This window comes from Ceratina calcarata, unplaced genomic scaffold, assembly GCF_001652005.2.
Source record: "Ceratina calcarata isolate Rehan_Ccalc_2016 unplaced genomic scaffold, ASM165200v1 scaffold267.2, whole genome shotgun sequence".
Classification (NCBI taxonomy): Eukaryota; Metazoa; Arthropoda; class Insecta; order Hymenoptera; family Apidae; genus Ceratina; species Ceratina calcarata.
In genome coordinates this window covers 529,176-556,427 of record NW_017148873.1, presented here as the reverse complement: position 1 = coordinate 556,427, position 27,252 = coordinate 529,176, and the positions used below count along the sequence as shown (strand labels likewise).

At 38.6% G+C, this 27,252-nt stretch overlaps 2 protein-coding genes across 20 annotated transcripts in view; one reads left to right on the top strand and one right to left on the bottom strand.

The window, feature by feature from the left end:
- The window catches only part of qin (tudor domain-containing protein qin), a 208,500-nt gene that overhangs the window by 17,373 nt on the left and 163,875 nt on the right, over positions 1–27,252 (bottom strand). Inside the window, exon 1 of one of the 19 annotated variants that reach the window (XM_026812234.1) lies at positions 3,264–3,337. The exons of the other annotated variants lie outside the window; for them this stretch is intronic. The gene's annotated coding sequence lies outside the window, so the exon portion shown is untranslated. Of the gene's footprint in view, positions 1–3,263; positions 3,338–27,252 lie in introns of those variants that run through there. 19 annotated transcript variants of the gene reach the window in all.
- LOC108623421 (uncharacterized) overlaps positions 1–27,252 on the top strand; it is a 69,070-nt gene that overhangs the window by 8,593 nt on the left and 33,225 nt on the right. The window lies entirely within an intron of this gene.

The following is a 27,252-nucleotide window of genomic DNA, read 5'->3' as shown; positions in this document are numbered from 1 at the left end:
GCGTTACGATCGCGATAGCTGCAAGATTCTTGTATACTCCAGTTAGTCAGTTCCAGTTACAGAAATTCCGCACGTGCTTGCGTCGTAAAAGCATGATCACGAATGTGCTACCATTCAGGTACCACTCGTGAAAAATATGAACGTCGTACCAAGTTCTTGTCCGCGTGAATGGAACGTGTTTCTTTTCTTTCCTTTCATGGGATGCTTTCGTACCGAACCGAGATCTTTATTTGTATGAACGCAACGCTTGGTTATTACGTCACTGCAGAAAAATAGGTGAGAGAAATTTTAATCTCTCGTTTACAAAGTTCGTACCTCAAATCTATTTTGTATTCTATATGTATATGTACGTAAATTATAAAAATTATCATGGAACTATAACAGCCAGAAATTGAGGGGGTAAAAGCTTTAATAATGCAAGTCATTTTTCGGTCAAGTTGTGACCTACAAATGTTGAACTACAAATGTTAATACATTCAAACGAAACGCGAAGGTCCTAAGATATGTAAATCCTAACTTATCTCCCTTACGAAATAGCAGCACACTGTAGACATGTTAATAGAACAGCTGTGTCATTTCCTCAAACCTTGCCATTTCAAAAAGTTACCTGCACCACTGTCACTTTTAGATCATTGTGAGTCCTTTTGTAAGCCTTGACTCAAAACATATTTCAAAAGAGAAAGAAGTTAAGTGGAACGATTTTTGAGTTCAGGGTCGATCCTTTCGAGGTTCCTTCTTGTCAAAAGATGATACAGCGGCTTTAGTCTCGGCGGCCTCGAATTTGTTTTTTTCCAACGACGTGTAGTTTTCGTTGGAAGACCTTCGGGATGCAAGTACGTACTCGCAAGGCCGGAAGGGTGATAGTGCGAGAAGAAGTAACAAGATTCAGGAGATAAAACGAGTCGAAAGTTACCAGGTGGTGGTTTGCCGCTTCCAGTTTCAGAAACTGGAAATCCTTGCTCGAGCACCTTGGTCGAACCGAGCTTACGATTGAGTGTAACCTTGCCTCGATTGAAGAAACGAACGGTTTCGCCGCTGACCTTGTTCGCCAGCTTTCCGCCATCGAGCGTGTCGGAAATTTGCATTGGAAAACGTTTACTTGGTCACACCGATTTCCATTTCCCAGAAGAGCGGGCCTACCGCGTTATTAATCAAAATTTCAAGGCTGTTCCGCGATTCATTCAGGTGGCAACGTGAAATGGTTTTTTTTATTGAATGTACAGCTGACTAGAAAATTTTCAACATTTATTCTTCCAAGCCAGTTCAAACTTGAATTCTTTTCGAATTAAAAGCTCGTTGCTTCAATTTTTATCTTTTGTATCCAAGGAAAAATGCACTACTCTTCCTTGGATCAAGTGAATTTTCAATGGAATTCAGGTGACATCATGACCCATGAGGGAGGAGCGAAGGCGAGAAGCCGACGGATGTCTTCGTGCAAACAATAATTTCATCCGAAATCATATTACGCGCACTGCGTGTATTATGCTAAAAGTTTTGCGAGTTTTCGTCAGAGCGCGGCGTGGAAACTTGTCGACGTACTGAATCGAGATATTCATCCCAACGTAACGAAGTTTCTAAGACGGCAAACGATCCGTGTATGCCCATCCGCCTGCAGTCGTACCCTCCACCCCCTCGTGGATCGACTTTAAATTACGTTCATTACAGGTCCCCGGTGGATGTTGTTTCAACAGGAGACTCAGTGACAAAACGATACGGTCCCGTGTACGCGAAACGGGAAACGTTAGAAAAACAGCCGAAACGAAACGACTTCGAATGCGTTTCATTATCAAACGCTTCAAGATTTGTTGTTCTAATCAAAACTAATATTGGAGATAGTTTTCGATTTGAGTAAGAATCGAAATAATAATAAAAGTTTTCATGAAACATTTAAAAAATATTTCACTTTCATGTGTTTCATTGTAGCATTTTATTTTCTTGGATAACATGGTAACGATCGTATTTAATCACGATACCTTCCTCCGTATTTAATCCGATACATAAGACATTTATTGATTTATTTGACATAATACTGTGGTATTAGAAATGTACGGTAGAGCAATTATGTCAGGGATAGTGTCGACTTGATTAGTACTTGTTTATGATTTCAGGTCACTGATTAAAGATACAGTGAAGCTCATAAATATTCGTACACATCTCAAAGTTGAATAATTTTTAATGTAAAAGATAATGAAAAAATTTAAAATGCTTTTCTAATAGATCGATTCTTGGGATTGGAGAGTATTTCATCGTAATTGATCTGTATTTCTTATTTTTGGAGTGGTTTGTCGATCGGGTTTCGAAGACACCGTGTAGAGTGAGGTTGCGGCTAGGTGTTTTCTCTCGCTGAAAGTTTATCTCGGTGCTAGCAGCGGTCTAACAGGCGAAAGGCAGATTGCGAATTATTTACAGTGCCTCTGACTAAACGTACCTATCCGATCCTCGTTCTCGCGGCTATTCAACTATGTAACTCCGTTTCTTTCACGCGATCACTTCCAACCATCGAAAGAGTTATGACTGAGTCAATAATCGTAACAGCAAGCATCCAGTGAGCATATTAATAAATTTACATTTTAATGAGCGAATAAGAATACGTCTCTGAGAGTTGACTGTCAACGAGATGTAAAAGCTGAAAGGGAAGTTGCGTAGATTATCGCAACGCGCGCGTACATCGTCGAACAATGAACAATGACTACTGAGAGCGAGTCATTAGTTGACTCGTGGGTCTTGGAAAAGAACGTAACGATGCCTATTCGCGCGGCTACTTCCGGCTAGAGAAAACTCAAGAAAATGATACATGCATGCTCGAAACTATTTCCTTTTTGCTTATTTATTGCCAATTTGCTCTTATATCCTTAACGTCTGATTTATTATAATAGATAACGTCTGATTTAGTATAAGATATTTTTTAATTTAATATGGTTTATTCTAATCAATTATTTGAATGATTTCTACGAAGGATGAAATGTCTGTTGACTAGATTTACTGATTCTAGGCATTTTAAGTAATTTTCCAATGTTTGCTAAAATAAAATGAATGCGACTATATTTAATTTCATTGAAGTGGTAACGTAAACGCACCCTTGGGGTTGTGGAAACGAACTACGAACTTTGTATGTATGTAACTTGGTCTTTAAGTAAGTAGAGTAGAGTAGAGTCAAGTGTGTAAGTTGTTAAAGATCACATTTCCTGGTGTTACTGATTAACGACGTTTACAAGTACGAATCGACTGTTGCCAAGTATAAATCAGGAATTCAACGAACTTACATGATCGCGTGTCAGCTAACGAAGTTAACTTTCGCTGCATAAGTCGAATGCAATTTGTTAATTGATTATCTTACCTGAAACAGAAAAGTAAAAATAAAATGTAATACCACTTGCCAATATAATTTTCATCATGTCAATTATTAATATTTAATTTTCAAAAAGTATAATTGCAATTATAAGAGTAAATCGTTAACTTGTTCTTTTTAGAACATTTTTTATTATACAACAAGAACTAAAAGCAATCGACGAAAGAAGTCCATTAAACTCTCCATCAAATCCGATGATTAATGATAGACTTGTCTTCGAGTGTAATTTCTTTTTACACTCGATTAATGAACTCCCTTCCTTACTCTCAACAATTCTTATACGAAAATACCGAAATTTTACGGACTTGTCATCAGAAACTAAGAGTGTCTTCTTGAAAAGATTAAAAGTAAGAAGTAGTTCATGCCGAAAAGGATCGTCGAAAGGGAAAGTTAGAGACACAAAATCAAATGGAAGAAGGATTCCATTCCTGGATGATTAATTCCTGGTTGTTCCCGGCCAATATACACTCTTGTCGTTCCGTCGGCACGTGACTTTGGTCTCAAGCGAAGTCTGGTTGAATCCGTGACATGGTAGAAAGGATGCTGCCCGGAAACGATAAAAACGGACCGGTGAGCCATGCGTTTCCTCCCCAAAATAACGTTAACTCCGACACCGTCTGACCAGTCACGTGCGCCACTGGCACGATGCGCCTTTCAAATTCGACGTTTTCCCTCCTTTTATCCGTGACAAGGCGAAATCGCGCAAACACCTTCTTTCGTTCCACCAGCGGGATATCCCTTTTCGCCTATGTTTCTTGCTGGTCTCTCACGGCTTATAAAATTTCTGATATTTGTACACTCCGACGTGGTTCATTTATAGAGTCTGCTACCAGTTTCTCGAGGATTAGACGTAATGGATTTGTGAAAGAATTTAGGTTTTCTTAGTTCCTCTGTATGTTACTATTAAATGTAAATAATCCTTTTTATTAAAAAAAAAAATGTTTGATTGAAATCTATATCATTTTCGATGTAGATGATGACTTTTACTTGATATATTAATGATAATGATACAGAATCTAGTAAGCTGTTATGAAATGAAGTAATCATTAAATTTGATAACACAGTTTTTTCTTACAATTGCAAGCAAAAAGAGAAATCTGTATCCTATTTTTGTTCCATCTTTTGCATGAGTAGTTTCCTTGGAGCATATAAATATTTAACTGGGTAACAATGTAGCGATATCAAAGACGATAATATTATTTATTAGATGACTTTTATTGAGAGATGCCAAGGCGCAAAGGTTGGGTGGTTCACGCAGTATTATCCTAAACTACATTCGGTCGACGTTTGAAAATTATTTTCACATGGATTTCATATTAAATGGCAGCGAATGAAATACGCGCGCCCGTTCTGAAAGGTGCTTTCAGAGAATCTACGGCGCGGCGAACTATTTAACCCGTTTTGCGTAAAATTGCTAGTTAATGACGTTTGGCAGTGCAGCAACAAATTCATCTCTTCCACACGCGGACATCCTCTCTCCTTCGATACTCGTAAATACTTGCAAATGAACCGGATTATTCGCGCGTAAAAATGCTTTCCAAAATACACCCACCTTCCTTTGATAATTTTTTAAATGAACGTTCCATGAACGAACTTTCTGTAGTTACATGTAAAATTATACCGTTGCCAATTTCAAACTGAGCAAAATTTGTTAATTAACGCGATGAGTTTTTTTTTAGTTTTAATTATCGCAATTACTGCTGGTACATATTAGTGTGAAGAGACAAAAATGAAAGCCCTATCAATAAAACGAGAGCAATCAATAAGATTATGGAACAAGAACAGATGCTTCCCGACAAGACTTGCTTGTAATTACCAGTCGCGATGTTAATTACTTAAATGAAAGGATGCGAAGAAAATCAGTTTTGACGATTTAACAGATTTTAGTCAAAGTTCTCCTTCGCACGCCTAATTTTTTCTACTTTACCGTCGCGCGTGGATTTCAAAATAAAATCGTAAATTTCTTCACGAAATCGAGGATTGCACGAAGTAGCAGATTGATCAAAGGAGAACGTCGATTATCATAAAGCACTTTAATTAGTCGACTCTAATTGATCTATTAAATAACACCTGTCGGAGCCCCGCCTGAAAGAAGTACCCATCGCCTATCAATTTTAAAATGAACGTGTTCTCACCACCTAATAATAATAATTATCATCAATTTACCTTCTCAACGTTCTTCTCTTAATTATTCTCAAGAATGTACCTTTACTTCGAAGACGAGGAATGCTTAAGCATCGCGCTAATAACTCGGCTACGTTTTGTTCAGTTTCTTACCTCGCATCTTTATCGTTCTCGTTGCAATTGGATAAACTCGACGAGCAAACAGAAAAATAATTACTATTTTCGGGTAAAAGAACATTTTCATTTATTCTAATGTTCGTGACAACGTAATAATAAATTATTACAGGATTTATAGATTCAATGCCTGATTATAAACTTATAATATAAAATTAATTATAAATTCTTCCTAAATGAATTTCAAGAATATTGTCATTCGATAAAAATAATAGACGAACTGTATTAAGTTTAGTGGCTGGAGCGTTACGAAATTACGTAATGCTCGTTCGGTCGGGTCGACCTTTAGGCAGACTAAGGGAATTGTAATTCTCTAGTTCGAACTTCGAAGCAAGTCGCGCAGGGGTTTTAGTAGAGCGTGTGGATGTGGAAGATGTCGCGGGCGCCTGGGAGAGTTCGCGACACGAAGGAGGGTATTATCGTACGACACTCGAACTCGATAATTGGCTACTAACAACACAATGTATTAGTTTCTGTCTTTAGGCAGTTATATGTACAAATTCTGATAACGAACGTTAATTCAATTTCCAGTTATAGTTTGCTCACCGAGCCGACCAACGACGAAGATACGTTGGAGATGAAAAGTTGCGAGCTCTGAGAGCACGGATGAGACGTTAGGGACTGGACGAGTGGAAAGGACAAATACCCAGATTGATTTCTCATAATCTTATCTATCACACTCTCATGTGTATTCTCAGGCATTCTGCAAATGTCTTTACATTACTTTCGAAATGTACAAAACGGAGTATAAATTCTGACACAAATAAACCTGTTCCTTTAATGCATCAAAAGTCATTACGATATTAACTTTCCGTTTTTTGCTTTGATTCTACGGTGTTAATATCACGGTGACCTCTTTCACTGAGGGACTTGATTGTTGCAACATCACGATTGCCAAAACGTGATGGAAAAGAAAGATACCAAGTCCTCCCTAATGAGTACACAACACAGGCACATGTAATTTATGTACCGCATCATGTAATTTGATATAGCCACGAGCGATTTTTAACTCCTTTTTTTATCATACAAAATTGATCGTTGCGAAACGATGTTGATCTGCGCATCAGAAGATTCGAGTGAACAGGTTGCGCAATTAAATGTTTTTCTTAAAGGCAGATGCACCGCAAATTTATTGCCAGTGAATGTTGATGTGATTGAATAATGAAATTAGAAGAAGTGGACCAAGGCTCTTACTCCTTTTTATAGATTATGAAATATCAATAAATCCGTATTTTCCATTATACATATTCTTATGTATGGAAACTGAATGTAGTTTATGATAATACTGCACGAACCGTCCAACCCTGCGCCCTGGCATCACTCAAAAAATATTACATAGACGGTATTATCATCATTTTCATATCACTACGTTATTTTATAGCCTCGTATTTGGATGCTCCAGAAAAAAGAACAGTGGGAGCTATTCAAGCATAGAATGAAACAAAAATTGCACAAATTATTTCATTTCACTTTTTTTGTCCAAGAAATGGACTCGGTTTTACACCAGTTTCTCAATTAAATATTTCTTTCTTTCATCTTTCATACGTATTTCATGCTGCCACTTAACTTTTCCTGCCTTTCTTGTACCTTATCCCATTATACTTAACTTATTTATTTTACCTTACTTTCAGTTTTTATATCATATTTTGTCTTTGTTTCACCTTTGTCTCTCCTCCCACAGTCTGTACTTTTTCTATGTGTCTTAAATGGCCTACGTATTGTATTGCACGTTCTTTCTATTCCGTTGCAGCTCTCTGTATCATTATATCACTTTTTCCTTTCTGTTTTCTGTCTCTAAATCCTGTTCTCTTAATTCTGTTCTATTCACTCCTTTGCATTTACTTATTAAGTGTCTTATTGTTCGTAAACTATTTTCTGACAATGAGTGGTATCATTTAAAATTATTTAGTTTTCGAATATTTGATATTGTCGGCAGTGGAATTAACTGAACTGCTTCCGGGTATTTTCATCACGGTTTTCGGCTCAACTCAGCGGTTCGCACGTGGTTACATTCCCTTGAGGAGACTGGCGCGGCGACACGACACGATGGACGAGTATCCGGGGGCTACGCGTGCTCGTGCACTTGAATCCGCCGGCTGCCTATTGTGTCGAGGTTGCGGAAATCCGTGTTATCTCGAATAATGCGATTACACCGAATAATCGCGGATACCGACGGACGAAACCGATGCGACGACGCGCGCTTGGTTACATTTAGTATTTCGTTCGATCAATTCTCGAACCATTGGGAATTCATAATAGATCAATTAAGATTGTAGACAAGAATTAATTTCTTCTTGTACTAATTAGAAACTGACACCTATTATTTATACTTTTTATGCAAAATAAAATATTTATGTTTCAAACATTGAAACATGATTCAGTTTTTCATATTCTAAATAATTTTATGTATTATAACCAACATCTATAATTTTTGTATGTTCAATTTTCTTATAAATGCATAAAATCCTCAGTTGGCTTGTTAGTTATTAAGGAAGTAATGGAAGCTCAAACGGAGTTCTGGTCTACTAATTTTACACAAAAAGAAAGTCAAGAAGAAGACGAAGATATTTCTTTATACTAACGATCATTCTACTAAAAAAGAAAATTAACAAACTTTTATCAGAATAGTGGCATCGTAGCTGAACACTCGAATATCGTCCGGAGGAGATCTTCTCTCGATAGTCGAGTAGCTTTGCTCGATTTACGAGGGACAGGTAAAAGCGGGGCGTGGATGTGGAGGCGGAAGGAGATCAAGAGTGCGCGTGAAGCGAAAAGAGAGAGAGAGCATCCGGTGCAAGTTTTAATTTAAAGTTCTCCGGCGACGTTTATTTGAGTTCTGTCGTAAAAGTTGATTTATCGTGGCCAGTCGTCAGAAATATTAATTTCGCGGGAGTTTCGCGCCTCCCGCGCCACTCTCGGCTCGTTACACGTGCTTCACTTTTATAGGATTAATAAGAGCATCATTAACTAGCTTCTGAGAGCTTAATTGGATCAGCTTAACGAAACAGAGAATCGGGGAGAACTGGATTAACATCCGGTCACTTCGTTCAAGTCTTTCTACATTATTGTAACTTTACGATCCAACAAGATACATATCTCATCTATTTTATTATAAAATGTAATTATTATTATTATTCAATTTCTAAGGTTGCATCAACATTAGGAGTTATTAGTAGACTGCGGATCTTTATGCAAAATAAATTATTTGTAATGTCATTGTAGAAAATGAAAATTAAATAGGAATTTCATTCTTGATACTTTGTGCGTCCCTGGAAATTGAATGGATTTTTTTATGTTTTAGCATTTGTATATGGGAAGCAATCCACCCAAACAGAATTTCAAATCCATAGATCTCATTCCTCACTAAAATAAAAGTATTGTGGGCGAAGTCGAGACAGAGAATGCTAGTGAATAATAATGTAGAAATATACACCCTGTACAATAGTCTCCCCGTTTATCTTCACGCGCTACGAGTCGTCCAGCTCTTTCCATATTATACTTCGCGTCCCATTCATCGAGGATCGATTAAGCCAGACTTCGTTTCAAGGTTCCGAGGATTGCAGGAAGGTTTCAGCAAGAACGCGTAAAACTGCGCTCATGGGAGGAGGAGGGTTATAAAGTAGAATAGAGTGGGTACAGTGCGCGCGGGGCATCAGGGGTAGTAAAAATTAAATGATTCGTCCAGCGAACGATCGACGGCTACCATCACTGTTCCGCCTCGAAATTCCACGATTGAATTCCATAAGTCCACCAACGCAACGACGGCGGCTAGGTACTTATTACTAGGGGTGGTAGCCAGGGAGAGGAAGGGCGAATTTTAACAGGTTGAGAAACAGTCGGAAGCAGCAGCGACGTTGGAAAAAGCCGCGGTTATCTGCGAGACTCGGCTGAGGAAGAAAGACGCGAAAGAACGAGCAGCGGGTGAAGAAAGGGTGAGGTGGCAGGAGGCGAGGCAGAAGGGACGAGTCTCGACGGCAGTAACCCAGGGCTCTAAAACTAAAGCGGCAGCTCTGACAATTTCGATTTTACTGTCGCGCGTCCCCCCTGATCCCACTCGTCACTGGAAAAAGCCCGAGCTACGCTGGTTCTCGCCGACGCGACGTCAGGGATACTCACGTCCTAGCCCATTCGCATTCAATTGGTCCACGGCCAGATACAACTAAAATGTACAGGGTGATTCGAGATACTGGTACGATTTGGCTAGCTTCTAGGAGAGAGGGTTTGTCCTCTTTCCGGTGATTGTCGGACGGTGCTTTCGTCCTCGGTGTCTGGATTTAGACTTTAGCACTCTCTTCCTCGAACAGTTTCGGATAAAGACACTAATTCCACTATTTCGTTCTTGAGTAATAACTGGACTACGGATTTTTTTCTGTGATAGTTTGTTCGATCGCTTTATTAACTAAAGAACGGCTACGTGCCAATTTCAATATGACTTCCGTTGGGAAAATTACCTGTTTTTATTAAAAGTCACTAAAATTTGATTTTTCCTTTACAAACTTTAGAAACGTTAGATTTACGCACCGTAATTGCATTAAATCATAAAGGAACAAAAGAAGAGTACATGAAATCAACGGATTTCTCGTTAATTTATTGCAAGAAAATTAATTATCCCAAGTCTGCAAAAATCGTTTTCTGTCGCACCATCTCCCAGAGGCACGTAACCCTAGGACGTACCCGTCGAAAGCTTTGCAGTTTACGGGAAGTCTGGCAATTTCAGTTAATACTATAAAACCTACGGCACACGTAAGACAGTCTGATCGTCCATGGCAGAGAGTTAGGTACAATGTCGAGCTTGCACAAACTGCACATTCTCGGATCTCCTCCACACTTGTCGATGGAAAGCTTCGTTTTATGGCCTTTCGTTTACAGTAGTTGGACGCGACTAGGCTACGCTAGATCTTTTAAAATTGCTTGTATCGTTCGTTGTATCTAGATCGTTAATGAAAAGTAGGAAAATCCACTTGATATCTCGACCATTCCCCTGAAGACTAATTTAACAAATTTTACAATAACAATTTTCTTTCGATGTTTTAAAATTGCTTTAAACAATTAAGAAATTGCTGTATAATTATTCTTAAACGATGTTATTAAACTCGATCGCAGTTGAAGATCAGATAGAAGCATAAAGATTGAGAACGGGACGCATCGATGTCGAAAGATTTAATATAGTATGGTGGGCAAACACGTTGCCACGCGACGCAAATCAAACGGAAGAGCCGAGGACCGAGTCGACCCTGGCTGGCGCGCACGGCGATCGAGAGATCATCCGTTTCGGGGTAACAAAGCGTTTTTCGACGGCAACATCGAACGACACTGATACGGATCCCGGGTATATTCGATGTCCATCGTTGCGTTTAACGGATCATCGGTTCTAGTTTACGCAAACATCAAGTTGCTGTTGCGTGTATCTGCTGCGAAAGCAAATAAGCGTTTGAGAGTAAAATCATTGCACTCCATGGATCCTCGATTAAATTCATTTTCGAAATGGATACTTTCTATTCAATGTACAATGCGTGCACTTGCTTGTGCCGTGCAACGTGAAGCACTGCCACTGACATTGCAATTCGAAGACCTTTCAGAGCGCATTACGATGGATTCGGAATGTGACAATACTATAAACGATGCTAACTGGTCTTATAGAATCGCAAAGGATGGAGTCTCGTCGAGTCTTTTCTCGTACGCAACTAGAATTTATGGAATGCACGTGGCTATTTGATACTGTACTATTATTCGATCAAACGCAACTGCGGATGTTTTTTTCATCGAGTTTTATTATAATCGTGTGAATAATAACGTTTAGAAAATAATTTAAGAATACTTAAAGGAACTACGATCGTTCTTGTTTGTAATTTAATAATACATTTTCTGTACAATTTGATGATTCTCCGTTGGAGTATGATATCAGCAGGAAAAGAAGTTTGGTGGAAAACGGAAAGGAAAGAAGCCGGTGCCGGAGGCGCATAAAGGAAAAGAAGACGCGTAGACCGAAATAAATGGAAAACGACGCAATGAATGCGACTTTGTACGTGCTCGTTTTATTCGGAATATGGGTATGCATCGCGACGCACCTGCAAACAAAAGTTATTGAGATACGCGTGTACGTTTGCTGAAGGAAAAAAGTTCTTGGAACTATGCATTTTTATTGTGCAATTTTCGAACGACAATAACGATAATCATAATTACTAGACTGCGCACTTTTGTGCAAAATAAACCTTGTAGTGTATTAATTTTTAAAATATTTCTAAATATTAGATCTCATCCGCTGTCCCAACGATTACACGAACACTGCCACTTTTGAGTAGTATCTCCTCCGTGATTATACTATGCATTCTGCTGTTGATACTTCATGCACGTTTGTCCAATATATGTATTTTTTACATTTTTTACATACTCATTTTTGCTAAAAACGCATAAAATTCCGCAGTGTAATGATTACTTATTCCCCTTCATCATTCGAAACGACAATAAGCATTTTCGTAGCTATTATTATAACATTTATACTCATACAGAATATTAATAATGCTCATTTCATAATCCTTATATAGATTTTCATTTCGCTTGAGAAATAAATGAAACTGTGATATGAAAATACGAATCACACAGTCATTAATTGATTACTTATATCAGAATTATTTAATACTATGTTCATCATTCCTTTTTACGAACTCTGATTTCATATAGCGTGTACTAATCCAAATGAAATATGGTTTTATTGATTGAATAGGCGACACATTCAGGTCCAACTATAAACGGCTCAAATAATGTATAGTATCGAGAAGCGATTGTGTTTAAAATTCTATTCTCTCCGGGTTTGTCCGTTTGATAACACGTTTGTTGTATCAGTGACCATTGTAATGTGTCGTGAAAGGATAACCGTAGCACACTTATATTTTCGAAATGCTGTTGATATGGATGTTACGTTTGTTTCGTAACGATTATATTTAATCGGTTTATTCGTGTTGCACGCTTGTCATTTTGTACGTTTTCAATGAGTATATATATTCGTTACCGTGAAACGAGTTTAATAAACGGATATCACCATTCCTTTCAGATATTGCTTATATCTATACAGTTAATGCTGAAAATTATTAAAACTCAATATCTCGTACGTAGTTACTCGAAGTATTAATCAGTTTATTATTTTCTAAGATATTCACTGTGAAATATTTTCAGTTACAATTGATTTACCAAGAATTTTGCATAAAACATGATCACCCTACGCAATGGTTTTACTATTCAAGTCTACCTGCAAAACAACCTATCCATTGTTCGCGACAATCGTGACTCTTAACAGTAAGCACCCCTTGCAAACGCACCCTTTGCTGTACAACAAAAGCGTTAATCCCCGAAAGCATCAGAAATCCGCGCATCCACACATTAAACCGTATCTGTCTCGGTTGTACAAAAAAAGAGAGACCATGCACCATGCATGGATTTGTCTTTTTTTTTTCAAAGCCAAAGTTTTTAACTTTTCACGAGGAATCAGCGTACAACGTTTGGCATCACCCCTTTCTCTGTTGCTGGCTTTATACCCGTCCTGGTCTGGCGTTACGTAACAACGGATCCGAGCTACCTACGTACATGCCACACGCGCGGCTCCAGGAGTCCAATTGGTCGGAAAACACGTGTACACAAGTGAATTTTCGTTGGCGTTTTACCGGCGCAGTGCGGGCAGGCTGTACGTACGTACGGCGAAGTTTTGTGGCGTGTCGGGCGAAAAACTGGGAAACGAACTACGACGCGCCGCGAAATATTCCGCTTTTATATAGGTGGAACGACGTTGTACGTTTTAACGCAGGACGAAAGGAAACGAGATGAAAGACGGGAACGATCGCCGTTTCGCGTCGCACCGTCGTCGTAGTCGTGATGCCGTTTGGAAACGAGATTTTTCATCCGTTTCGCACGATCTTTCTCACGATTCCTCGAGTAAAACAGCCCCCCTTTGTCTTACGACTTTTTCGACGTCGATTTCTTTTAGAGTCAGATATTAGAGGAATACTGCTATGGGTACCAAGGATGCATGAGTATTATGACCGTAGTTTTATTTGAAAAAATGTGATTTCCCTAGAAACTTGCTTTACGACCATCAACATTACTTTTTATATAACTTATCAAAAGAACAAAGAATAAATCCGACTTTAATTTAATACTTTAATTCTTCTAAAAAAAATTGTACTGACTGTTCTAGAATCTATGGGCGGTATTCAGAATCGTTGCTTATTCTTAAGGTCGTCTTAAGAATTTGCTATCTCTATCTATCCCATATTTCCAGTCCTTGTCTTGTTCAGGGAACAGAGACTTAAGCAAGCGCTTAAGACGATCTTAAGAATAAGCAACGACTCTGAATACTGGAATATATCTACTTCTTATTACTGCTTGGTATTCTCAGAAGAAAAGTGCGCAAAATTTTACCCCAACCATTTTATTCGTTAGTTATAAACTTCTTACAATAAATCATCATTAAATAATTAGAACAAAGTAGATGAAAAATGTTATAATGAGGATTGTAGTTATTAATAATCAACTTATTTATTATTTAAGAAGATACGAAGAAGGTAATACCTAACGGAAAAGTCATCGGGAAAAAAATTGTGTTCTCTTCTTCTGAGCAATATAAAGCAACAATAAAAAGTGGAGAAAACCGACTAGTTTCATAAAACTGTGGCCTAGCGTTATTACATCAAGTTTATTCACCATGCCTGACGCTAAACAAGCATTACACCGCTAGTTGGCCGCGGATCAGCTTTGTTTCAGCTCTAATCGAACACGTAAGATCACCGAGCTGTTAAATAAAACCGGGAGAGCACGACCGGACAAAAGGGAGATGGCGACGCGGCGCGGAGCACCGTGAAAAACGCGAATTTATCGAGCTCCATCGACTCGAAGCCCGCGAGTATGGGTCAGTGGTTCGAGTTCGAGTTTGTCTCCGGTCAGCTGGCTTCCCTGTTATAATGCAGTCCCCCGTTCGTCACTATTCAGCAGCTATTAGGTCTAACCCAGACGCGACCCAGACTTGCAAACAATTGTGCACGAAAGTTCATCGTATGCATACAGCGTGAGTTAGTAAGAAATATCCTTTAAAATTGATTCCATTATATAGACTGATAGAAACATATTTCAATGTCTCAAAATAGGACATATTTATTTAATAATCTCCATTATAATTTTATAATTTTATTGATATTGATCTATTTTGATAGAATTATTAAATAACATGTTCTATGTGATACTCCTGTATATGTAGACAATGGTCTGCAAATATCTATTGGGTTACATTTTGTCCAACTGGCTGAGATTAATAATAGTCATTTCGAGAACCTTCGTGAGTTTTAAGGAACGAAAACACTCGTACAACATTGACCCCGTTGCTGAATACATTACTTACCCGGTCCTTGAATCGACACGTTATCGTGTCACAGATCTACGAATATGTAGGATGTATGCTGCGTATTTCTTGTATAAGTGTAACAAACGATAGATTATCCGTGATCGAGGATTCGGTTCAATGCATTCCAAGTCGAGAATCGAGACTCTAAATTGGACGAAATCACCGAAAATAATACTAAACCGATACTAAATCCGCACGCAAACAAAAATAATCAAAGAGGCTGTCGCAAATGCACATCACAACGTCTCGGAAAAGAGTGCCTCGTTGATACGTTCTGAAAATACTGCCAAGTCTTAGACCCCAAGGAAAGGGCCTGGTTTATGACATTCATGTGTTTTGCACGTTGTCAGCTTGTAACTTTTACGGATACTTTCTCTTTCTAGGTTTTTCCCCATTTCTTACAGATGTGTTTTTTTTTTATCCCAGATAGGATGGGGGAGTATGACTCTTTGGGAATATGAGTCTTGTCTCGAAGCAAGTACATTTTCTGGCATCATGTTCAATTAAAGTTACTTCAGATTCCAAAACAAGTTCATTTCGTTGTTACAAAAAGGGAACAAGATTGACTTGAATTGGAGGTTGGATGACTAAATGAAAATATGTAATCATAAATTACGCGACACTCGTGGGTTCTATGGAGGCACGGATTTATGTATATGTGAACGACCCGCACGTGTGTCGCAGTGTCAGCCGCATACGCGAAAGTGAAAGTTCCGAGGCTGATGTACGATATAGATTCTATCGTTCCCATAACATCGAGAAGCGAGCGTCGAACCAGACTCAAATAGACTTTCGAGTGTTTTCTGTGCTTCTGGATACTATCCACTTCTAAACCCTCGCTTGTTAATTGGTTGTCATGCGTCCACACGTGTTTCGTTGCGTCCAGTGATATAATCCATATTTATTAACGGTAATCGATCAAGTATTTGAAACGGATTTACTACATTTATTATTTAAAAGAAATAAAAATACATTATTCTCAAACTATATATTAGTTAAAAATTCCTTACGACTTCAAAAAACATATCGAACAATTTTATAAACCTTACTTTCTGTAAATATCATTTTTCTCCAAAATTTATCCCTTCAAATATTGGACATAGCCTTTTATTACATTTCTTACACTTTTGGCAGAAATCTTACGACTCATACAATCTTAAAAACAGAAACTGTTTAAAAAACATTTTATTAGACATAAGGAACAGTAAAAGCTACAAAATATTTCATTCACTTCGTAACTTCGTGCGATAAATTCACTTGAAATAATTTAAAAGGAATACGTGTAGAGAACTGAATAACACTTAACAAGACGAGTCTTGGAATCTTTGAAGAGACCCAGTTCTACTTACGATGGAACTCCGAGTAATCTCGTAGTCATTAACGGAACGAAGAACGGGAGAAAGTTAATTCGCGAGGATTAAACGACGTAAATGAAGCATACACGATTGCACTGGGTCATGTAAGACCTGTACACGGGACAAGATGCGTTTTCCTTTGGTTCAAATACTTTCTTTACAAGTTTCAAATTCCTCTTTCGTGCTACTTACGTGGTCATGTAAATACGTTCTTGAAACTCGACGAAGTATTCACGTTTTGAGGAATTTAATTAGGCGCTTTGTTGATAATGACGATAATTTGAAAACGATGAAGTAATTCATACATTTTCATGTTTTTTCCCTTAATTTCTCGGCTCTTATTAATCTAATATATTTAATGCATTCCGTTTGTCTTGTTCGATTTTCATGGAATTTATTAGCAAAGAACACGTGCGTGACCAGCATCGCAGTTAATTGGCATGCGTGTCATACCGATGTACAAGTCGTGACATTAAATCGTTACTGAAAGTGAAAGGGTGAAATTTTAGAAAAGCATCAGTAGCACACAGTTCATTAACGTCGAAATAAATATTCGGTAGGAGAGAACGTTTGAGTATTCTCCATTAATATTTAGATTTATATATACTGGATTTTCACCTAGGAGAAGCCAATCCAGACAGCTAGCTAATTGTGCGGTCCGTAGACTTATTCCGAAGCGGAAGATCATTAAAAATCGATTATGATACGTCAATGAAACAGTAACAAATAATTAACCGGTCGGTTTTCTACTACTTTCACAATCTTTTAATCCGATTTCTCTAATCGTGAAGAACCAATCATAAAAACGAGATTGTGAGAAGATGGTGAGAAAGAAGAAAACCGAATGCGGTGGCCGGTAATCGGATTCTCGGGACGGTGATTCCCGAATTCGCCGAGAATGAATTAGTAACGAGCGTGCACGCGTCGAGTGGGATGGCAAAGAGGCTTAACCTAGACAAATTCAAGGATGGAGCAACAGGTTACAGAACCGCTCCTTCGGAGAGAAATGCCCGACCTAGTACACGTACTCCTACACCGCTTGGTGCTCGTTTTGCTCGTCGTCCTCGTCGTCTCCTCATATTTGTTTTGTGTACCGTGGCCCGTGCCACCGGTTGGTCTAGACTCTAGACTAGACCTTCGTTCCGTTTTCCGCTTCTGGCGAACCGATACAATGGAGACGGAGGGAGACGAAGCCCGGTGAGCGGATCGATCATCAAAAGTCGGCTGCTTTGTCATTCACGCGGTTCTTAAGTATCTTACAATTTCCTGTAATAACATTCTTATCTATTTTTTATCAGGATACATAAAATCTTTGAACGTTTGAAATAATTTATTAAAAACACTTGAATACTGGTCGATTGTAGAGGAGATCGCTGGATATAACCGTGCACCGTTCGATCGTTTCTATCTCGACGTTTGTTCTACAAATTATTTCCGACAATTATTTCATTAAAAGTCGTTCAAATAATGGTTGAACGATAACGGAAATACCATGGGAGCCAAACATATAAATGTTCCCCGTCTGAATATTCTGCATTGAGATTTTTGCCTGACAAACAGCGTCAAATCGAATTTCATGTCGACCATCAAAAATTACTTTCATTTGTCTTAAAAATATCAACTATTTGCTTTTTTGAGAAAGGATCAACAACAGTAATGGCCTTTCCTTTTGATTTTTCTGTTGAGTGCCTTTTGACAATTTAATATTCGTTCGAATAATTGAAAGATTTTACGAATAATTTCAAATAATTCAATGGATTGATAACTGATCATTTTATACGTATGAAGAGTGCTTTAAATAATTATTAAACGTAGGATTCTCGATTTCATTCCATGTATACGATTGAATAATGCATGCTTGTGACAGATAAAAAGCCTTTACATTTTTTTCAGACTTTTCGATCGGACAAAAATTACGAAATGCATAATTCTTTCTATTGCGAGAACATTATTTCGTTATTTTCTCCTTGTTTGAGCTGATTTTTTCTCAGTTAATCGCAACGAATTGCGAAATGGCCGCGCGGCGTGCAAACATTTCATTAAGCCGCGAGAGTAATGCGAATTCCAGCCGACAAAGGCGACGCAACTATCATGCGGTTTCGTAACCACGATTCTCCCTTTCTTTTCGCCCCGTCATGTCGGTTTTACGGGCGCGTAAGTGCGTTAACCACGCATTTCTCTGTTCCATCTTTCTTCCGCGAGGAAAGGCGTCGACGAGGCGACAAGTTATTACCGAATGCTCGACCCGAACGAACGTGACGATTGTAATTCCACCGCGTTCCTTTACAATGGATCTTGCGACACCGCAAGTCGACGCTTGCTACGCGTTTCTACTTCTTCTCACGGAGCGGATTCACCATCGATTCTATCGCGTTTCGAGTTTCCAATTAATTTCGAATCAGAGACCGATTAAAAAGTCGATGCAGCCCTAATCCTTCTCAAGCTTCGTCGAATTCGAATTCTGACTCGGTTCTAAACGGAATTTCCTTCGCAAGCTTCGTCGAACGAGCCCTTACGAAAACGAGATAAAAATTTCGTGATACAGACAATCTGCTGACCCCAGGGTCAGATCGAACGACTCAAGCACGAGGAGAGTTATCAGGATTAACGACGAGACGTGCGCGGAACTTTGACGTTCAATGTTTCCTGGCGGAAGACGTCTGGAGACATAACAGCGAACAAGAAGAGTATGAAAGAAGTCACGGAGAGGGTAAAAGAAGATACGTAAGAACGAATTTTCGAAGCGATGCTGGTCCGACGACTGACCAAGCTTGCACACACAGTTTCCATTGGCAACCATAATAACTCACGTCGAGCAAAATCGATAAAGAGAAATAAGCTTTCGGTTTGCCGACGCTCGTAGAACTGATAAAATATCTCGCTATCCGTGTTCTTAAATGGGTCGGGGAAACTTATAAATGCGGTTAATCGGTTTACATTATCGCTAAATCAATTTTTACATTGTGTCGTAGCACCATCTGTGCCCTTATAAATTGCTCGATTTTCTCTTAAAAGAAATTAACGATGCATCTCTCCGCCGGGATTTATTGCACAAATCTTCTTGCAACGTGTTACCACGATATCCTGATTTTTCTTCTTAAACAGCAAGACTGGCAGTAATTTAAAAAACATCTTATTACTATTTAATGTGAAAATTTTTCTTGACGAATGACATATCCATTGTGCTTGAACGATTGCGTAATGAGTATCCGAAAAGCACGAGGAACAGGGATGACACGGGTGAACTGTGCGAAGAGCGCGGCGGCGGCGGCGGCGGCGGCGTTTCTGTTCCGGCACTTCTATCGCAAGATAGACACTACGGATAAGAGAGGAATTTAATTGAGAGCCATTGTTTCCGCGTCGCCTCTTCCTCGTTTTACTGGAAAGCTTCGTATTAACAATCGGTCGCAATTAGCCGTCATTACGTCACCCGCGGACCGGGGTTTGAACAGGGAAATACGCGTGGCGCACATCTTCGTTCATTCCCTTGATCGTCCGTGAAGGCGTGTAAAGTTCTTTCGCCTTCATAACTAATTGCTTTTTACGCGAATAATTAATCCCGACGCATCCTCGACCTGACGGTAGATTAGATAAGCTTAATGAATTGCTACGCTTTGTTTTATTCATCTTCTTATTTCGTCTAATTATTTCAATGTTTATTCATTTTCTTATTTTCGTGTATGATTTGTTCTTTCATTTAGAAATGCAGGAAGTTATAAATGTGGAATGATCTTGTATACTAACTATTATCCACCGAAATTGCGCAATCATTGTTTGTTTATATCGAAAGTAATTAAAGGATAACCATTTTACCATCATAATTCACCGATCTGTCGACGTATTTCACTCGGATAATTACATATTAACATAATTATCAATGTATTCGTAATTGGCTATTTCACAGTTCAATTTCGAGGCAATCGAGCCGTTATTAACGTTTGTTGTTATTCAGTATTTCATACGCGCAGAAAAATTTGAACGAGATTTTGCTACGAACAATGAGTCAAAGTTGATGCTCATACTTTCAACGAATATGGTGTTACCCATTCTCGATTCACGAATCGTTCTACGATCATAGTTTCCTTCGCAATTGTATCGAGGTGCTGTCTTCCAGGTTTCTCGCGGCCGTTAATGGAATACGCGCGGCGAAAATATAACATCTCTAAACAGCAGTAAAAAGGATTAAATCGTAGCAGTTAGGTTTGATTGTTCGCGACGATGGGTAAAAACGAGTAGACGTGAAACAGAAAGCCTAGTAAACCACGTCACCATGACAGAAACGCGGTTAACATTTACGTACAACTCCGTTCATAAGTCTTAGCCTTTAAGGTGGGAAATAAATCGGTCTTTAGTATTCTTATAAAGTGACATTTTGTTATCAGAATAAGTGTAATATCTCGTCAGATTAAAAAGATATTCAAGACAGAGAAACACATTTTATCCCATTTTTATTCTCAGTTGTCGACTTTCGACAAATTCTCACTTACAATTAGAGAACATCTATAACATGGTAGGAAGTTACCCTCAAAATGTCATGCAGGTTGATAGGATAGTTTTTGCTGGACATTGACGATTAAGAAATTTTAATCAATAGACGATAAAGTTTTCTAAAATTCCATAAGTGTACACCGATTTATTACGCTACAATTAGTATATATTTTACGTGGAATACTTTAGATTATTGAATAGTTAGAAACTATTAGATTAAAAATTGGTAATTTCTCCAAAAACTTATGAGCGAGAGTGTACGACGTGCTTATTGTAGTCGAGAACCTGGTAACTCTATAATCCTTCCCATGAGGAATACTTCGCTCGCTCGGGAAAGTATAAATATAGCGTTTTCGCGAGAAACTAGTCGAAACCGGCCGCTCTTATGGTATTGCTTGGCTATCACGATCAACGATCACACGGTGTTCATATATCTCTTGCTGAATTATTTACCCATAACGTTCCAACCGTTCCTTTTTTGTATATTTCTTTTTATTCCCTCTTTCTTTGTAGAAGAAAACCGCTGGGAGACTTAAGATTTCGAAGTGGGAAAGTTGATGAAAATGATGAAGGATAGAATAGTTCTATTTCAGTGATAAAAATGATAGTTGATTAAAGAGTTCATGAAAAATAATGAAGGATTGCAATGTCAAGGATTTGTTCTATCATGGAAAATATTAATTAAGACATATGACGAATGAATAAAATAATTGAATTATTTTGTTACTATATTATTTTTTCTAAATACAAAAATTGACACCGAAACTATATTTTCGTTTTTGTAGAGATTAAAAACTTTTCGCTCAAGTGCCCCAAAGTTTAGCCTGAAAGTTAAGGCATTGTTCACTAACTTTTCTTGTCTTCGTTTAATCCCCCTTTTTGTTATCTCGTTAAACCTTGACTTTATAATTGATTTTCTTATCTTCAAAAAAAGAGAACAGTTCTGATTAACTTGTGCCATACTGGGCCGCTGATTAACAAATTTTATAATACTTTTGTTTTCAGATTTCTGTTTTTTGTTTTCTAATCGGCGAATCGATTATGGCTTATTAACTTTAAAGTTTAGGAAAAGTTGATAATTTCTGATCCTCGATTATAATAATTACATATACTATGATATTTGAGACATGATTTCACGTAAATTAAATTTAATATAAAAAACCAAGCGACTAGCTTAAAACAATTATTCGAATTTATTTATCGATTCTTATCAAATCATACTCTGCAAACAAGGAATTCTAAATTTATCTGAAGAACAAAGCCTGGCGCTGAAGATCCGCAAAACTGGACAATGGCGGGAACGCGTACGAAAATAAGCGATGAAATATTCAAAGCAAATATTAACGGGACGCCGCGGCGCGGCGCGTTGCACTGACAGGCGTTGCAGAGCTTGTATTTCTGTCAGAGCTTTTCGTTACGAATTCCTTTTCGCCATTCAACGCAAGGCGGTGGGATAGAGAAGGGGACGGCGGGAATCTTTCCCGTTCCAGGCGCGAAATGAATAAATGATTAAACGCTAAACGCGTTTCGCTCGGTCCAGAAAACGTTCGGGTGGCTCCAAAGTAATACGAAACGTGATAAAACATGTATCGAACCCGTTGAACACTGCCGCGGCTGCTGTTCCAGCTATAAAAGCGACCGAATCGCAAGGAAGCGCTAACAAATCCTGAGTAAACACGTCCGCACGATGCGTTCCCGAGTAATATGCTCGTTATTAAACTGTCTTCTCATTCGTGGTTCGCCCGCTGCGAAACTGGAAATAAACTGAATACCAGTCGCCATTTCGGAAACGAATCTCAATGGCTGTAATAAGTTGAGCTTCGCTTTCGTATATTTGTCTCAGTGGCTTAATAAACGATACTTGTGTTTATGCTATCCGTTTCGCTAATGACATATACAAGTTAAAAAGCATAATTTTTCCGAGAATCTTTTAATATGAAGTAAGTATATGTACGAAATCAAACTAATTGCATCTCACCTTTTTTAATTCACATCATGATATAACGAAAATTACGAAACTAGACTCTTTTGATATTTACATACGATTGTATCTCATAAATGAGAAATGTGCGAAATTCACTTAATGGCAATAAATCGTATCAGTACTCACATTGTGTGCAGCTTGAATTATATCATCCATCTGAATTACTGATTCAGAATATCCAACTTACTGTTAAATGAACACGTGTCAGACAAACAATAATTAAATAAATTATGAGATAAGTAAAATAGCTGTGGTAAATAAGTAATGAAAGACGAAGGCGAAAGGAAGGTCTTCGCAACTTCACAAGCGTATTATACTACATCGAGTCTGTCAAGAATATTCTGTTGCTACGTCGTAAAACGATTGAACCACAGGCTCCAGGCGTAATTTTAGTGGAAGGGCCTAATTAATGGCACTCTAAAGTGTTCACTTTGTTTTCCTCGTCGTTCTAACTCGCAACTACAGCTCACAAAGAGTTACACTTTATCACGCGAGATTTTTCAAATTTTCTTATTTCGTTTAAACATTTCTGTTGCATTCTATTTGAAGCTTAATTAAAAAAATGACATACATGAAGTAAGTAATAGTAATGTAAGTTGGAAAAATGAATGACTGCAATATGAAGGTGATTTGAAAAAAGACACGGCTCCCGTGGATATTGCTTGTTACGCCCTTAATGAAATTCGTATGCAACCAATTTAAAGTTTGTACGACGTATACATCGTAACGCAATGTACTTAATATTAAACATTCGAGAGTGTAGCCGGTTCGAAATAATTATAAAACCGCCGGCGTAAAGTAACTTTTAAAATTTCTCTCCCATCGCTAACGCACGTACGAGTTCCTTTCAAGATTAAATAAAAATATTACCGACCGTGACAGAAATGAAATCGAATTATTATAAAAGCAGCGATTCGCCATTCTTCCTGTTTATATTCATTTGCCTTCCCATTACAGTAATATAAATTAGGAAGCAGAAAACAAAAAAAAATATTTAAGCACTTTCAGTCTTTCACTTTAATCCGCCTGGAGCTAAAAATTTTAGATTCGATCAATCGAATAGTTAAATATATTAATGGCCATAATAATTTTACCCATAATAAGAAAGTAGAGACATTAGCTGCTAATAAAGAACGGATTCTAATATCGGCATGGAGTGTCTGTAGTTTTACCTCCATTTTCCTGTATGTTATTTTTGTTTTTCACCGTGATAAAATTTCGAAGCAAAGAGTTTACTTGGTACTCATAAGTCGGTTGTTTAACGCCAAGCATTGCAAAATATTAAAGTGATTATCCTTGATACCGTTTCTGCAGCGGGACATTAACGATGAATAATAGCCTGTAAAATTACGATAAGTAATGAAGCCCGTAAAAGGAGGAAGTGAATTTATGCAAGGATGAAGATCTATCTTAGAGCGAAAGGAAAATTAATTCGAACGAGTATGAATTTTAATTTCGCCCTCGCTTCGGTCGGACGACGGTTTTAACTCGCGGTTTTGCGAATCCGGCCCGGATTTTTATCATAAAATCTTCAATTGACATGCAAACGGAATGTTACATACTCCAAACGAAATAATGCTAATGCCTGGCGAAGCTACTTTATTCGCTTTTAACGTAACGCCATCCGAATTTATAAATTTATTTCGTCCGTGTATGGCGGTCACAAAAATATGTCCATTCCATGCTCGTTCGTTGGCTGAAAATGGGCAGAACGAATCAGACAATACCTAGTGATAACGATTTCCTCATATTGCAATATCAATATAAATAAATGATCATTTTCAGTGAAAACTCTTTAATGATTCAATAATATATTCTTCCTTGCGACGATGGAATCTTAGAAAAAGAAATCAATCAAGCGAGCTGAGCGACGACGCACACCGGTTGAACGGGTTTAATCTCGGCGAACTATCAACGACGGATAGCGACGATAATTACGCGGCCGGCCTTAATCACTACCGCGATTGTTACGGCTGATGATCTTTTTGTCTGTCGCGACATTTTAATTGACTCGATGCATCGATCGTCCCTGTAAGGGTGGAGGAACGCGTCGTATCGTACGAAATGCATTGTCGACTGACGCGCCGTAAATTGCTAAATGGAAAAGGTCTGTTGTCTTCGACCGAGGGTTACACTCTGCGAAATCTCGGATTGACGCTTTCAACCACCTATTTCTATCAGAGTGGCAGTACGCTTATTACGTGAGAATTTGATGGAGGGGAAACCTGTCATTTTTGACAACATTGAGCTTGCTTGACGATCACGATGATAGGAAAGGGTGATCGAATGCGGATTTATCGCTTTGTTTTATAAGCGCCATTGTTTTCTGTGCATTTTTGCTTTGTATAAGTAGGATGAACTGTGATAAATTCGAGATTCATAATGGCTGTAGGGAATGAAGATGCTAGACATTTTGTCTTTTCTCCCGCAAAATACAAAATTGAATAAAACCTTTAATAACGGTGGAAGACAGCTCGTTCAAAAAAAGAAAAGAGTAACTGCATATTACGTACCACCCATTTCGCTCACAGCGTTTATTCAATTTGATTCAGGGAATCTCTGTCTCGAAAAAGGAAAGAATAAAGAGAATTCGCTGAGAGGATAACAGAGAGGCGGGTTGGGAACATAAAGGAACGGATAACACTATCATCTCCATGTCACAATGCAAAAAAAAGAGAAGCTTCGCGTGTAAACAAAATCATCAGTGGTTCCACGCTGACAATTTTTCTTTTGGTTAGTAGACTTCCTCTACGTGTCACGCCGTACACGTTCCGGTGTAACAACACGCGGGGGATAGCTGTACGCTTTTCAACGTGACGGTGTTTCGCTAACGCAGCCACCAATGCTGCAGAACTGAAACTTCAGAGACGGCGAGGAATTTTATTTCGGGATCAAAGCCGCACGATTACGCGGCTCGAAGATTTTTACGAGCCACCGTGGAACATAAAACGCTAACTTCCGGTCGTGAATAAACCGGAAGTACTATCGATAATTCGGATCTTTCAGTTTTATTCTTTAGAACATGGTGACATGAGTATTACTGTCTTTCTTGAGAATTTTTAAAGAATTTTGATCTTTTTATTATTCTATGCATCACCGGCTCATTTGCTGAAAACATTGTTTTGCCTCCCTAAAAATTCACAAAGCGAGACGGCGAAAAGATATCGAACGATATCGCAAACAACATTTTGATAGTAGACCCGAGCACGTACATGCCATTTTCCGTCGCGGTACAAACCGCTGCGTTGGTGTATTACCTTCTCTTAACATCCGTTATGTCGTCTCGGTTGCGGCGCGTCGTGGAGCAACGCGGTATAAAAAGGAAAGCAACCGACTGGTTAAATGGGATTCAGTTACGATGCGCGTTTGTCTTTAAACTACGTTTATATGGTGTTTTTATGACGGGAAAGAAAAGCTGCGCAATGCTAGTCGCGAAAACGTGCTCATTTCGTTTGAAGAATTCGATTTTACATCGACATGTTTCAAGTTTGCTTTGAATCAAATGCACAGTTCGCATTGAAGCAATTGGAGTAACGTGGTAGAAAATGTAGCAAGTAAATGAACATTGAAAATGTTAGGCACAGAGATATATATATATATATATATATATATATATATTATTCTCGGGGTTTATCTTCCTAGGGCAAATTAACAAAATAAAAAACGGGGCGAGAATCATTGAGCGAAGTTGTACATACTTTGAAATTTAACAGAACGATGCCAATTAAAGCAGTTCGTGATATCTTTTACACCGACTCGTTCGATGTCTATTACCGGGAATAGGATCGAATCATGTCTGATCAGAGAATCGAGAGTCCGCCCCTGGGCGAGCAGGAATGCTCGAATCAAACCGGGTTCTGCCTATCCTTTGTCCAAAGGCAGCTCGTTCTCGTTCCGGTGCTCCGTTTGCATCGTGCGGTGCGTTCACGTGCGCCGATTGTCGTCGGAAGAAAATTCGCCGGTTTCGATTTCGCGGTAACGGACGGACTACTCGATTACTCTGCGTGCTTGCTTGGTTATGGAGGTGTCGGGAAGAGAGTAGTAGCGGCGGAATAGGGGAGATGGTATGAGGAAGAGGCGTGTTGCGTCGGGAGATCTCGTGCAGCGAAGGAGCTGCATAATTCGGTAGACGATATTAGATCTCATTGTTAGCAGATTCGATAGACACGTATACAGAGAGGTTCGACAAGGTTCCGCGCGTGGATCACGCGCGAGCGCGCACTTGATCGAGTCAAAGGAGAATCTGCGATTGTCTACACAAGCTGGCTCTTAATATACCAACAGGATTTAATCTGTTCTGGATAGATAAATAATTTCAATGGTAATTGCACCATGCATTCAGTAATATACGTATACTTATTGCACTAAGATTTTATTTATTATTAACTAT